The sequence below is a fragment of the Alligator sinensis genome, unplaced genomic scaffold (genome assembly GCF_000455745.1).
Source record: "Alligator sinensis unplaced genomic scaffold, ASM45574v1 scaffold602_1, whole genome shotgun sequence".
Taxonomy (NCBI): domain Eukaryota; kingdom Metazoa; phylum Chordata; order Crocodylia; family Alligatoridae; genus Alligator; species Alligator sinensis.
In genome coordinates this window covers 2,022,058-2,036,040 of record NW_005841976.1, presented here as the reverse complement: position 1 = coordinate 2,036,040, position 13,983 = coordinate 2,022,058, and the positions used below count along the sequence as shown (strand labels likewise).

Here is a 13,983-nt window from a genome sequence, read left to right as displayed (position 1 = left end):
TTGTCAGTTTATGAAATGGGAATAAGACTGCCCAAGGATATGAGAATAAATACATTAAAAAATATGAGGTGCTCAGATGCTGTGGTGATGTGTTTCACAGAACCACCATAGTTAGACACTCTGCTTTTCCATGGGAGATATTTCAAAGTAATTAGTTCAGAATTCTGCTTCTGGATGCATTCACAGATTCCTTTGTCCATATTAGCTGTGCATCCAATTTAGTTCTTAAGTGATAAACAGCTGCAATGTGTGAGGATGAATATTAAAACAGAATCACTCATTTTCTGTGTGTAGCTTCACATATGCTGAAATGGGAGGAAAGGAGCTGTAATTCAGGGCTAGGAAAAAATTAGCCCAACTCTTGGGAGAACTACCTCACTACAGACTCCTTGGACAAGTCACTTATGCATAGATTCCCACTGAGACAAACTCTGCTGCAGTAGGCGCCTGGATATTAATCTCTCCCCATGCAGGTATATGAAACTTAGGCAGAGAATTGAAACAGGTAGCACAGTGAGCAGGGAACCACTTAAACTAGCTAAATGAATGCTGCAAGGAAGGACATCTTAAATCCTGCCCTTCTGTGACTTAATGAGCCTTTATCTGAGGTGCAAAGGTGTCTAATTCTACCTGCAACTTGGAATCCTGAGTCTTCTCATGGGTTAAAGTATCTAATTTGATTTTTTTTTTTTTTTTTTTTAAATCAGAGCACAGCCAAAAGAGATGTTGCTGATGCTTCCCTTTGTATACAGGAGCTGAGTGGTTAGAGCACCTGCCCAGAATGTGGGAGACCCAGATTCAGTTTCAACCCCGCCTGAGGGCAGTCAAGTCCACGTCTTCCTCCAACCCTGAGAGTGCCTTAAGTGGCTCAAAACCACTACTCCTTCTTCCTTTGGGGTTTTCAACTGAAGCATCTGCTAGCCTGCTGCTGAGAAGTGTGCAGAGTCCAATTTAGCTCCGATCATACCTACTAGATCAAACCGAAAGCAACATACGTAGTTATGGAGATTGGAGATAAACTATTCTCTGTAGCCCAAAGGGACAAGATTAGGAGCAACACTCTCAAACTGCAGGGGAGGACATTTAGGCTGGATATTAGGAAGAATGAGAGTGATTAAGCATTGGAACAGGCTACCTAGAGAGGGTGTGGAATCTCCATCCTTGGAAATTTGCCAGAAAAGATAAGACAGACACTTGACGGAGAGTTTAGACAGGGTTGATCCTGTCTTGATCAGGGGCTTGGACTAAATGACCTCATGAAGTCCCTTCCTACCCTACTTTTCTATGATTCCACTTAAGCTCCTGCCTGAGCTTTAGTGAGACATGGGAACAAACTTGCTCAGCCCCAACAAGACTAGGTATATGCAGAAGCAGAATTTATGAACCTAGAGGAATTTGCTAGTGAAAATATAGGTGCCACAGGGGTTATACGATGTTTAAAGGCCCACAGTCTTGCACTCCTAGTGGAATTTAGAGACCCATCAACCTTTTCCTTTTGTAGATTCCTCTGCTTCACTTCACTGTCTGTAAACTGGAAAAAAAGTTTCATGGGTACAGGCAGAACATAACCCCTTCTCTTTTCAGAGTTCACCCTATATAACCTGGTTTTAGATATTACATATCACAACTTCACATCTCGCATTCTACCCAATTAAGCCTTGGTGTAGCAGGAACTTGGTTCCACTTACCAGATGAAGGAAACCTACCGCTAAAAAAATTACAGTACTTACCCATGATCAGAAGGCTGTTGGTATCATACTCAGCAGTTAGGGGTTCTTAATTTCTAGTCTTGCTGTTTACACATATTTGCACTCTGATCAATGACCATGTAGGTTAAGACATGCTGAAACATCCCCATTTAAATTGTTTGACAAGGTGATTTTTTTTTCACAAAAGACAATATTCTAGTCCACCAATCAGGCATGAAAGTGGACTGAGGTGCACCGAAGTCTGATTTTGTTCCATCTTGTTTGAGTCCCTGAAAAACAGTTAATGCAAAAGGTAGTTGGGCACTTCTCCTCATTGCTGTTATGTGATTGAATCTTAAGGGTAAGATGATGGTGCGTTACAAAAGTAGAGGCAATCGTAAGTTTTCAGAAGTGAACTAAAGGGAACAGAATCACCCTAAGGTGCCTAAGTTTATGTATATACCTAACAGGTAGAAGAGAAACTGGCCTCAGTGTCTGTTTTCTATGGAAAAATTAACTTAGAAAATATTTGGAGGGGGTGGGGGGGCTGGATTCAAGAGAATTTTGATTAATTATAAAGAGCCACAAATATTCTATATAATCTCAGAAAAAAAATCACTTAATCTTTGTCTCCCCTCCCCATCTGTAAATTAGGGATAATACTTCCTTACTCAAGTGGGTAGAGAAGGAGGATAAAATCCATTAATGACTGTGAAGTGCTCAGGTATTATGGTGATGAGGATCATACAAGTACTTAGTGAGATGTCATATTCTGCCTGTGCTCATTTAATACAGCCATTAATGATCTGAAGAAGTCCATGATGAATTTCAAGCAATGAATAGAACTAACAGTAGTTAATTTCAGAAAAGCTTTGATAGGATTCTCAAATTGCAGACTCAAGTTGAAAGTATTAAATCTTTTAACTGGGGAGTTAATTAGAAGTGATGCAATAATAGGTAGGAAATTTGATGGGCAAAATCCTTATATGAAGTCTAGTGACAAAGATCCTTGGAACTGGGTTAGTCTTGCTAATATTGAGGTACAAGAAAAATATACCTTATTAAATTCCGAGATTTAACTATCCAGAAGCGCAGTAAACAATTCACAGCCCGGGGAAGGTACACAATGAGGATCACTGCTCTCCAGAATCTTCATAGTGTTGTATCTTCGAGATCAGAGGTTCTCAAACTGTGATCCATGGACCACCACTGGTCCACGAGCTCCATTCAGGTGGTCCGCAGAAAGGCTGCAGAACAATCAAGAATATCTGTACTTGTAAGGTAAGACTACTGATATTAAAATATGAATTGTGTGCTTTGATTTGCAGAACAAAACAAAGTTTATTAAGTAGTCCGCCAAGACCCTCAGCAATTTTCAAATGGTCTACAAAAAAAAAAAAAAAAGTAGTGTGACAACCACTGTACTAGATCCATCTCTAACACATCTTTCCATCATGGCTTTGCCCATTATGCCAGGGCTTTCAACAGGATCCTCAAAAAGAAGATTTATGGCTGTCTTTTGCAGTGCTTGGAGTAAGGAGCACTTCTTTAACAGTGTAAGGGGATTTTGGTCCTCCTTATTCTGCTCAAATCTCTAACATGGTTTAAAGGAAAAAATAGCATTTCCCTATTAAATCTTTGCTTAACATTACTGCTATGGATTTCTATAAGACTTTTTAATCTTGAACAATTTAGTTTCACTACAGTGAATATGTTCAAGTAATAGAAAATAAGGTTTTAAGGAACTTCAAGAAGTCATCTATTCCATTCCTACATGTTCACCCATGCATTTATTTAAGAATATGCTTGATCAAGGCCTTAATGATATATCTATATTCCAGTACCTAGAGTAAGTTTTTTACAAGTCAATTGTGTACATTTAAAAACAATTAAGGTTTAAAAAAAAATTAAAGAAAGTTACTCAAGCATGAAGAGGGTTTTCTTTTTTTTCTTAGTAACAGTTTTATGGACTTTATGCTTCTGTTTTTGGCAAAAAGTTTAATTTAAAATGTACTTCACCTTTTTCCAAGCAAGATAATTAACATTTTCACAATTGAACAAAAAGGAAGAGTCACTAGCTAGCTTAAGGAAATCAAATTTCTAAAAAAAAAAAAATCAGGCGGTGCCTAGCCACAGATCTAAATACTTCCCAAAATTTAAACAGGTTATTAGTTCAATATAGAAAAGCAATTGCCACAGATTTTCAGTCATATCTTCAGAGAGATACATTACATAATATTCCACAACATACTGATCATTTCAATTGGGTGATATGCATTTTCAAAGATTTCGTGAGGTGCCCAATAGCCCAATGAGAAAGGGCCGGGGGGTACTCAGAGCACCAGCCCCAAGCACCATCTAGAGAGGGTGCCAGACTCGCCCCCGCCCCGCCTCAGGACTCTTTGCCATGGCAAAAGTAGCACCGTGCTGCCTGGCCATTAGGGCCAGGCAGGTGCAGTCACTCACCCAGTGGTATATCTGGGGTTGAGGGGATAAACCCCCCTAGGGAGTCTTTGCTATGGTAGGTGCAACCCTGCATTAGGTGATATGCAGTGGAACTGTCCCCCAGCAGCAGCAGCAAGATCCCATGTAGCTACAGCAGCAGCTACAGGAGTAGCAGCTGCAACTTAAATGCGGAGACCAGGGACTGGTAAGACTGTTTCCCTGCCTTCCTGCCAACCTCCCACCTCCATTCGCCTGAATATTCCCCCCAACCCCACCACCAGTGCTAAGCACTGAAGGAGCCTGCTCTGCTTCTGCCAGTGCCTATTTCATCTTTTGCAATTAAGAAGCCCTTAAAAACCTAGCTCCAGATGACTGGAGAGTGATTTGTCCATGCTGAAATGTTTGCAATCTCTTGCCCCTAAACTGCTTCCTTTCCCAAAGGTCTTTCTTACACACAGGGGCTTACTTTCCATTATACTCAGTGGCTGTGCATTGAAATGAACTGCATTCACAACATGCAATTCTTAGGGCATAATATGTGGAGAGTGAATTCACATTCCATTTGAAAGGGTAATATGTTTACTGCATAATAAATTAATACTCATTAGTGTTTGTATGGGTGCCTCTGTACTGTGTGATTTCTGGGTAGTCCTCCAGCAGTTATCCCACGCTGCTTTGCATCCCACTAGGACCAACCATTTTTTTTTTACCTTTGAGCTCTCCATTCTGATGTTGACTAGATATCACTTTTCTGCTTAAATACTGCCACACAACCAAGACTGGTCTATTTGTGGTTGCATGCTCCTGATGGTGAACAAAATATAAGTACTTTGCAGGGCCTCCGAGGTCATCCATTCTAACCCAGCACATATCAGAGAAACAAAGTACCATATGGGGGTGTGACACGGGGCTCTAGCTCTCTAACTCACTCGGGCTCAAGGTCCTCTGTTCCATGCTCTCTGCAGCACCAGGCCTACTGGCCCTTCTACACTGTGCGCCCCTGTGGTGCCAGACTCTTGGGGCCTCAGCCCCCTTCAGCTTTGCCCTTCTTTCTGTAGTTAGGGTCTTTCACCTAGGTCCGCCCACTAGGACCTGGCTTCACAGTTCCTATCTCCCCTTCAAGTGACTTTGGGCTCATGGCCCTAGTACAGCACCCCTAATACAGTAGGAATTCTTGAGCCCTCTATCACAGTGCCCTTTGGCACTAACGAGGCCTCTTCCACCCCTACAGCCTCAGCCACAAACCACTGGCATTTTTAACATCAAATGTAAACCATAGGCTTCTATGGCCATATAATGAAAATAATAATAAAGGAATAACAGAGGCAAAGTGCCCACTTACTTTATGTGATCGTGTGTCTGTCTCACAGCGTGGCATGTTCTTCCCAAAGAGACTGCTGCAGCTGCACCATCATCATCAAGAGTCCCCTGCTCTGCTGCCTCTCTGGCCTTCTCCAGTTGCAGTTTATATGGTTCTGGCCTTCCCCTTCTTGTCACCTGACCAGTGTGCAGGGCTCGATCCTTAACCCCTACTTGACTAGCCAGCCATGCCCGGAAGGCTCTGGATTTAAAGGGACCGCCCTGTTTCTTGGTAACAGGGCTAGGGTTCCCTGTTACAGGGGGGCACAGAGGATGGGACCTACAATGTGTCACAGAAAAAGCTGGGGAGACGAGGACTCCATGAATGTCCTGCCACTGCAACTGGAGGAAAACCCTCTATCGCCAAATTGGAACAAAAGGAGCAGGGCCTTGGGAAAAAAAGAGCACATCTGTCACTTTTCAAGAGAACCTCTGTATTAGAAAGCTAAACATAAGTTTAACTAGCATTCAGCTCAGGCAATGGAAATGCACAAACATACTGTTTCCTATGATGATAAATGTAGGCCAGACCCCAGGATTTCTGAGCTCTTGTTAGCTGTTTCCCCAGCAACTCAGGCCCATCATTCCCCAAACTTCCCAGGTTTACAACCACAGATATACAAACATTAATGATATGCATTTTTCTACACTTTGATTGGATATATTCAAATTTGTTTCACTGATGTTGGTTATAGCCATGTTGGTCTATGGACATAGGCAGACAAAGTTCTCCAGGTAAATGTGATATCTTTTATTAGACCAACTAAATAGTTGGAACAATTGTTCTTTGTAAGCTTTCAAACACACTTCTTCAGGTGTGGCAGGCTTCCCAGTGGCAGCCCATCTTGCCAGTTTGAGCCAGAAGGCTCAGATTGATTGGTGGGGGCATTCCCCTTCCCCACCAATCAGGAGGAGATGGGAGAGAGGCTTTCCCTGCCCTGACCTAGGGGCAAGGTGAAGAAGAGGACTTGAGGGGGAACTAATCCCTCAGGCTTTCCTATTGGTCCACTCCCAGTTTGGGGGTGGAATAAAAAGCCAGTGTGCCCAGCACATGGGGAGCTTTTGTTGAGGGACGATGATGAGAAGATGTGACAAAGGCACCTTCCAGGCCTGATACTAGTATGGCCCCGCCCTTGTCTCTGGGCAAATTGACCACCTTTCTCCCTTGCCACACCTTGTTGGTAAATAATTATGATGTCAAATAGGCAGGTGGCTGCCCTTCATGAGCCCAAATGACCATGGGCAATCAGTACATGCTCCTACCATCCCTACATGTATCCCATGCCTCGCTGATGTCATGCTGTAAACATAAACAGCTCCTGTTTACAGGCAGGTTGAACATAGCCCCTTGTAAGGCCACTCACATACTTCCCTACTTGGGCCTCTCCCTTACTGCCTCCCTCTCACAAGGGCCCCTCACACTCTGCCCCCCTCTCCCAAGGGCCTCTTACATGCTGCCTATCCTGGCCACAGTCCCACCGCCCTACTCTAGAAAGATCCTCAGGCTTGTTGACTCATACTTCAGCCAGCCCTGGCCCAGCCTTTTGGGTCCACTTTGACCCTCATCTGGGTAGTGACTGCTGACCCCACTCTGGGCTCTCTCAGGCCTAGCCCCTCACTGAGCCACAACTCTGCCCCCTTTATACTAGGGCCTGTGGTCTTCCACCCCTTAGGGCCCAGCCACTATTCCCTGAGCTTAACTGGCCCCACAGCTCTGCCCTGCAACTCTCAGAGTCCGGGCTTTTGTCTTACACCCCCTTGGGCTCAGGTGCTGCTCCTTCAGTGTGCCTGGCCCCCACTCCAGGGCCCAATACCCCATGGGACTCAGGCACTTCTCACTAAGCTTATCTGGCCCCACCTCTCTCCTTATCACTCACCCAAAGGTGGGGGCAAGGATTTAGGCACCCTGACCTGCTTTATACCGCAGAGGTTCTCGGTTCTGATATTTGAATGGCCCTGCCCTACCACAGGCAGGACCATGAGGCCTCCCTATCCCAGCAGGGTGCAGTTTTAGGTCATGCCCAGGACCATTGAGGTCTCCTCCTTCCCCATAGCCTCACCATAACCTCTGAGATATTCCTGGAACAGGAGCTCTGCCAGATAATGTTGCTCCTAGCTGGCTGATCTCAAAATGCTCTGCTCTTATAACAAAGCTCTCCCAAAATGGCCACTCTCATTAGCCACCTTGCAGCTCCTTGCTCCAGTCCTTAAAGTGACAAACACCCTAAAGGGTATTCTGTCACACAAGGGCTGTAGAAGATCCAGTGAAGCTGACTAGCAGGGGTGGAGCAGTTGCCCCAGAAGTGCCCTAAAGATGCCTCCAATGGGGAGAAGCGGCTGCATCCCAGCTGCCATGAGAAGAGCATGGTGACAGTGTATGGGTCGGTGCATGGAGTGTCTGGAGGTCAGACAGGACCTCGGTGGCTGTGCAGGTCAGTGTGAGTCCCCATCCCTGCATGAGGCAGGAGCCCTTGGTGCATGGATTGGTGCACAGGGTCTGCAGAGATTAAGGGACCCAGCGGCTGCACAAGGTGGTGTGGGTCTCCAACCATGTACTAGGCAGGAGCTGAGGCCCTTTCAGTGCACTCACTAGCAACTCAGATACACACACATTCAAAATAACCAGTCTAGGTTCATGCACACCTATCGCCAGTTTAAGCCCATACACGCTACACACACCACATTTAGACAGAATCAGTTACCAGTTACCAACGCCTGCACATCCAATACACATACATGGATTACTAACTCATATACCACACACACACAATGATATCTATATATGTGTATTCACTAATTCACACACATACCGCCCACCTACACATACACACAGGTGAGTTTCTAAGTTGGGTGTTGTGATGTGTATGTATGCGTGTGCTTGGTGTACTTGGGATACCTGGGGAAAGGTTAAGGTAAGAAAGTAGAAGTGTAGGGAGTTAAAGTTACCAGGACCAGGATTGGAACCGGTAGACTATGGGGGCCTGGGCTGAAGAACTGAGGCTTGGGGTAACTTTAGGTTAATTGATTTTAACTGATTAAAAGACAACCCTGAAAAACTGCAGAACAGGGAAGCATGCCAGCACAGAGTCTGGGCCTGGAGCCAGAGCTACGGGGAAGCTGAAAAGGTAGGTGCTGGAGAGGGAAAGTGGGACTAAGGGAAAGTATGGGTGTTAAAGAGAGGCTCTGTGTGTGGGGGAGCCAGAGGATGGCTCTGTGTGGGGGAGCCAGAGGATGGCTCTGGGGCAGCTAGAGAAGTCTGGGAAGCTGGGGGGTGGGGGAGGGAAGCCTGAAACCAGAGAGAGAGACAGCAAAAAATCACAGAAAAAGCAGCAGGAGAGACTGAAAGGTAGCAGGGCAGCAGGAAAGCAGAGAAAGGTGCAGAAAGTCACAGGGAAAAGGCAGTAGGAGCGTGGGAAGCAGGGGGACAGCAGAAAATCACAGGAAAAGCGACAGAAGAGACAGAGGCAACAGGGGCAGAGGGAAAGCAGAGAAAGACAGCAGAAAGTCACAGGGAAAAGGCAGTAGGAATTTAGAGGAGATTGGGAAACTAGTGGAGAGGGGTGGGGGCTGGAATTGAGAGAATGAGGATGGAATTTAAGATAGGAAAGGGACTGGGATTCAGTAAAACATGACCATTCTGCAGTTTAACAATATACAACACCCCCACTTAACCCTGTTTCGCTTAGCTCTATTTCGCTGCAGTTCTCATTTCACATCAATCCCCGATTTCACTTAGCACTCAGTGAGTTTTGCTGTAACGATCATGGGTACTGAGCAAGGAGTATCGGCAGTGCACAGCCTCGGTGCCATCTTGCTTCATCAAAAACTTTCATGCTCTGTGCTCTTTCATGCTCTTTTGTGCTTGTGTCACTGTCTTGCTTCATCTTTTGAGCTCCGTGTTGAAATCAGTCATCAGGAGTCAGAAACATGCAAGTGACTCTGAGACTGCAAGTGCTGAGAAAAAACAGTGCAAAGGCATAATGCTGGAGCTTATATTGGATGTCCTGAAGTGAACTGAGGCAGGGTAGTACCAGAATGAGGTCTGTAGAGTGCTGAATTTGGCTGGGTCAACTGTTAGGACCATATTGAAAAATAAAGACAAAATAAAAGAATGTGGTAGAATTGTAACTCCCTTGAATGCTCCGAAGCTCAGTAGGAGTAGGGCTCCAATTATATTAGCAATGGAGAGGCTAAGTGTGTGGACAGAGGATACAACTCAATGCCGTTTGCCCTTGAGCATGCTGCTTATTCAAAAGAAGGCTAAGAGTCTGTATGATGATTTACAGAAAGATTTGCCTGAGGGGTCTGCTTCTGAGCCTTTTATTGCAAGTAAGGGGTGGTTCGAAAGATTTAAAAGATGCAGAAACTTGCATGATGTTTCTATTCGGGGGAGGCTGCTGGTGCTGACACCCAATCAGCTTCCTGTTATAGAAAGATGCTTGTGGAAATCATTGAGAAGGAAGTTTTATTTCTCAATATGTCTTCAATACTGATGAAACAGGCCTGTTCTGGAAGAGAATGCCTTCTAGGACTTACATTCCCAGGGAGGAGAAGTCAACACCAGGTTTTAAGGTGTCAAAGGATCGACTTATTTTATTGCTTGGTGGTAATGCTGCAAGGACTTTTAAATTGAAACCACTGCTTGTATACCACTCAGAAAAATCCCAGGGCTCTCAAGAGGTATCTTAAAAGCAGTCTGCCAGTCATTGGGAAGTCTAACAAGAACGCCTGGGTGACAATGTCAGTCTTTCAGAGTTGGGTCAGGGATTATTTTTGTCCTGCAGTTGAAAAATATTGTGCTGAGAACAATCTGTGCCACAAGGCACTTCTCATCTTAGACAATGCACCAGGACATCCTACCACACTAGATGACCTCAGTGATAATCTCAAAGTTGTTTTCTTGCCTCCCAATACCACCTTCATTATACAACCAATGGACCAGGGTGTCATTACTGCCTTTAAGGCTTATTACATAAGAAAAACATTCACCCAGGCAGTCAGGGCTACAGACACAGAGGGTGCTTTGACCCTAAAATAATTTTAGAAGGGTTATAATATCCATAAGGCAATAGATAACATTTCAAGTGCCTGGCATGAAGTTGCTTCCAAAACAATGAATGGTATCTGGTGAAAGCTTTGGGCAGACTGTGTCCAGGGTTCCCAAGAGTTTGAGGAACCAATGGTTACAATTCAGGAAAACATTGTTAAGTTTGGAAGGAAAATTGGATTTGATGAACTTGAATCTGAGGATATTCAGGAGTTGATCGATTCCAATAGGGAGGAATTGAGCAACGAGGACCTCATTCAAATAAAACAGCAGAGATGCCATGAAGAGGAGGAAGATGCTGAGGAAGATGTTCAGCCAGCAAGGGCCTTAACCAGCAAAGGCATGGCTGAAGCTTTCAAAAATCTTGAAGCTTTTCTTTCCTACTTTGATGAGAATGACCCTGACATGCACTGCAGTTCTGCAGTTGCAAGAGGAGTTAACAATGAAATCAATTGTTACAGGCTGCTCTACAATGAAAAGAAGAAGCTCGAAGTGTGACTATCAATGCATTCCTTTTTCAGGAAGTGCACAACTCCTGCTTCAACCCCTGTAATTTTATATATTATTTCAAAGTTCAAAGTGTTAAATAAAACATTTACATACATTTAGATGTCTGAATTCATTGAATTCATAGTACTAGTCAGGGATTTCAGTGATTCTATTTTGAGTGGGGAGCCCCAGGAATGAATTATATTTATTTACAGTACATTCATTCCTATGGGAAAATCTGTTTCACTTAACGCTGTTTTGCTTAGCGCTCAGTTTTTCCGGAATCAGTTAAGAGTGCTAAGTGGGGGTTGCCTGTAACTTCTTTTAATTAGTTATGGTAGTGTTAGAGTGATAGTGTAGCTGTGACAGTCCAGGAATTATGCAAGAGGCAAATATTTTTAGGGTGATATCTTTTATTGAACCAGCTGCATAGGTGGGATAGTTAGTCAAAGTTCTGGATGCAAGACATTCAGACTGAGAATGATTTTTCATTCAAAAGTTTGCCCAACTCTGCAGTTGGTGCAATAAAAAAATATCCCCCTAAGAAATCCTTGCCTTTTAATTAAGCAAGAACAGAAAGAACAGTTCCAATCATTATAAAATGGAAGATATATAGAAGATGGAGGTCTCTAATTTGTCAAGGCCTCTGATTTGTTCCTTACAGCAATGGCAGGGAATTTGTTAGATTAACATATGGAGAGAATAATCCCCCATGCCAAACAGGAAGGTAAAAAAAAGCGACCCTTGCCGATCTGATGTGGAGGATAAATTTGTTCTTGAATCCAAAGCTGGTGAAGAGTTTGACTCTGAGCACATATGACAGACCTTCCAGGCAGACTCCAGGGACACTCAATGGGACACCTAAAGATGGACATGTCCAGTGTTTCAGAGGAAAGCTAAAAACCCCAGAAGCCAAAGCAATTAAAGAATTCTTCCAGGCCTCCAGAAGTGACCAGCAGAGGAACTGGCATGTGGGGTTACCAGAAATCTTTCACACACAGATTGTTTCCTTTCAATATTGCAACAAAGCCATCTGAGACAATTGCCATAGGGATGAGCATGCAATAGCTCATGCAATAGCAGACCAGAAATAAGGACCTGACATTCCCATACAAGAAAGCAAAAGACAAGAACAAGCCTTCTGCCAGCCCTCACAGCATCCGCTTACAATACAACGAACTGAACAGGACTTTACCATGTCTTGTCAACATTAACTTGTGTTTTATGGGGGATACTGCTAAGACAATTTAGGATTGAAGGAGGGGCAAGGGAAAGCCAGGATCTCTTTACACAAGAATCCAACCAGGTACAGCTGGATGCAGGAGACTCTAGATGTTTCAGCACACCCCGAGTGTCAGCTACATGCAAGAGGCCTCAGCTGTTAAGCAGCCTAATTGTGCCTCTTTATATGTGATTTTAAAAGTAATTGGTATTTTGTAGTATGAAGTGAACTGGAAATTTCTTGGATATAGCCATTGACTTCTACTCTGTTCCCACATGATAAAAATAACTGCAGCTCCAAGGACAGATCTACTCAGTATAAGTCTTGCTATATGCATTTAAAAAGTATTCTCATCACTCTCAGACCATCACCTATTCATAAACCCTTTCCCCTCATTTCTACTTAGAACAGAACAGCACTCACCCTGTCTGCTCAAAATGCTGACTCAAAATGGCTTAATACAGTGCTAAAGTGAAAATTTAGGACCAGGTCCTACTCCCCCTGATTAGATGCCTAAGTGGACTCAGATGCCAAATGTGATGCTGTTCAACCCTGCTTGAGTCCTTGAAAAATCCATTAATGCATCTATTTTTGTAATCTGCTGTCATCTTAGCCTGAAAACTAAGTCACACAACAGTAGCAAGGATAAGGACCATCCACCTTTTGTATTAATAGTTTTTCAGGGACTTGAGCAGGAGTGGAATAGAATTACACTTAGGTACTTAATAGATGGAGTAGGATCTGGCCATTAGTATTTCCCACAGCCCAACCACCCATCCACAACCCCTCCTTCTCTTCCCATCCATCCACTTCAGCATCCTCAGGCCCACAGAGGGCATCCCCATGGGCACACACATGAGGTATGTGATACTGCATTCCTGTCTGCGGCACCACAAACCATATATGCCAAGCATACATGTGTTCACCACGCTGCTAACTTCCCAGCGTCAAAAATCCCACACCAGAAAAAAGGGGGGCAGCACAAATGGCAGCAGCATGTGTCATCCAAAACCAGATCCTTGCCAGCAAGAGCCATGCTCTAGCTGCCGGCTAGGGTCTGCATGCCTGGATTGCCATTGCTGGAGCTCCGGGAAGCCCCCAGGATCCAGGTAAGGTTGCTCAGGGGCTGGCCCCAGCCTCCCTTACTCCATCTGGGGCAACCTGTCATGCGCCAGAGCACATAGATTTCATAGATTTCTAGAGTCAGAAGGGACCTGGTAGATCATCGGGTCCCCCCCCCTGCTCCAGGCAGAAAAGAGTGCTGGGGCTAGGTAACCCCAGCCAGATGCCTGTCTAATCTCCTCTTGAACACCTCCAGGGTAGGGGAAAGCACTACCTCCCTTGGAAGTCCATTCCATATTTTGGCAACCCTTACCGTAAATAATTTATTCCTTATGTTCAGTCTAAATCCGTTCTCCTTCAGTTTGTGGCTGTTATTCCCGGTAACCCCCAGGGGCGCCCTGGTAAACAGAGTGTCCCCTATTCCCCGCTGGCCCCCCGATGAGTTTGTAGGCAACCACAAGATCACCTCTCAGACTTCTCTTGCGGAGGCTGAAGAGATTCAGATCCCTCAGTCTGTCCTCATAGGGTCTTACCTCCAGGCCCTTAATCATATGAGTAGCCCTCCTCTGAACCCTCTCAAGGTTATCCACATCCCTCTTGAAGTGCAACGCCCAAAACTGGACGCAGTACTCCATCTTTGGCCTCACCAATGCTGCATAGAGGAGAATTAT

General features: G+C 44.6%; 1 long non-coding RNA gene across 1 annotated transcript; it reads right to left on the bottom strand.

The window, feature by feature from the left end:
* Positions 1–1,738: 1,738 nt before the first annotated feature.
* Positions 1,739–5,551, bottom strand: LOC102386338. The gene is made up of 3 exons (XR_323498.3): positions 5,476–5,551; positions 2,746–2,935; positions 1,739–1,978 (listed from the first exon to the last, which is right to left on the bottom strand). It is a non-coding gene; the product is annotated as an uncharacterized LOC102386338 (long non-coding RNA).
* Between the last annotated feature and the right edge of the window lie 8,432 nt (positions 5,552–13,983).